The 1,710-nt window shown below is 50.9% G+C and overlaps 1 non-coding gene across 1 annotated transcript in view; it reads left to right on the forward strand.

Moving 5' to 3' along the window:
- LOC143350956 (small subunit ribosomal RNA) overlaps positions 1–56 on the forward strand; it is a 1,933-nt gene extending 1,877 nt beyond the window's left edge. Inside the window, exon 1 of the ribosomal RNA XR_013081370.1 lies at positions 1–56. This exon is cut by the window's left edge and continues 1,877 nt beyond it. This is a non-coding gene — a ribosomal RNA (small subunit ribosomal RNA).
- Positions 57–1,710: the final 1,654 nt, after the last annotated feature.

The raw sequence follows: 1,710 nt of genomic DNA on the forward strand, positions 1-1,710 counted from the left end.
GAGGAAGTAAAAGTCGTAACAAGGTTTCCGTAGGTGAACCTGCGGAAGGATCATTAACGAAAAGTAACACAATTAAACTGGAAAGAAAGATCAAACAAACAAAAACTATGAATGGGAAAGATCATATCAATGGGACGGCTTACGCGCGGAGGACGCTGTACGAGAGAACAAACAACACGTTGTTTGTTCCCGCTCGCGTCTCTCCCGTCCGTCGCCATTGCAAAGCTAAAAGCACAAGCGTTGGAGAGCCCGTGCAGACCATAGGTTCTCTCGACGAACGAGAATCGCCGTATTAATGGTAGATCGATGCTGGCGTGAGGTGACGCGCGTCGTCGTTTACACGATTGGGTCGAAACGAACAAAGAAACGAAAGAACATAACACAAAAACGTCCATTACTAAACAAAGATCTCGAACAAAAACAAGAAAACGTCCATTACTAACGAAAGAAAGAGGAGGAGAAGAGAAAATAAGACCCATCGTTGCGACGATCGAGGATGTCACCCGCCGTCAATTTTTCCATTATATACGCGTCTCGGTCGGAGATACGATGCTGGCTGTTTACGTTGCGCTCGCTCGAAGAGGAGACGACGACCGATTGTCACACACAACGCGCAGGGGCCGAAACAAAGCGCCCAAGGATCTACAGCCGAGGAACGAGACGCCGTCGAACATCGTTTCGCGACGTTCCTTTACGGTTTGAACTTGCGTATCCCGCTTTGCCCGGTGGCGTGTGTGCTCGTCGTCGTGCTCCGAACGAAACGTCCTGATGACGGCGAGGAAGTAATAAAATAATATACATCCTTACGGGTAGCCTGAAGCGAATCGCAAACGAACGACAACGCGTCGATTGTGCGGCCATCGTTGCTCGCGCGACTAACGACGACCAGCCGAGAAGGCTGTAGTTTATCGCATCGATTTCATCGAGCAACCGATGGACGCTGCCGCGTTCGTTCGTAAATGAATGTTATACATACTCACGGATAGCCTGAGGCGAATAATCGCAAACGACGACGCGTCGATTGTGCGGCCATCGTTGCTCGCGCGACTAACGACGATCAGCCGAGACGGCTGTAGTTTATCGCATCGATTTCATCGAGCAACCGATGGACGCTGCCGCGTTCGTTCGTAAATGAATGTTATACATACTCACGGATAGCCTGAGGCGAATAATCGCAAACGACGACGCGTCGATTGTGCGGCCATCGTTGCTCGCGCGACTAACGACGATCAGCCGAGACGGCTGTAGTTTATCGCATCGATTTCATCGAGCAACCGATGGACGCTGCCGCGTTCGTTCGTAAATGAATGTTATACATACTCACGGATAGCCTGAGGCGAATAATCGCAAACGACGACGCGTCGATTGTGCGGCCATCGTTGCTCGCGCGACTAACGACGATCAGCCGAGACGGCTGTAGTTTATCGCATCGATTTCATCGAGCAACCGATGGACGCTGCCGCGTTCGTTCGTAAATGAATGTTATACATACTCACGGATAGCCTGAGGCGAATGATCGCAAACGACGACGCGTCGATTTTGCGGCCATCGTTGCTCGCGCGACTAACGACGACCAGCCGAGAAGGCTGTAGTTTATCGCATCGATTTCATCGAGCAACCGATGGGCGCTGCCGCGTTCGTTCGTATATGAATATTATACATACTCACGGATAGCCAGAGGCGAATAATCGCAAACGACGACGCGTCGAT

This window comes from Colletes latitarsis, unplaced genomic scaffold (assembly GCF_051014445.1).
Source record: "Colletes latitarsis isolate SP2378_abdomen unplaced genomic scaffold, iyColLati1 scaffold0047, whole genome shotgun sequence".
Classification (NCBI taxonomy): Eukaryota; Metazoa; Arthropoda; class Insecta; order Hymenoptera; family Colletidae; genus Colletes; species Colletes latitarsis.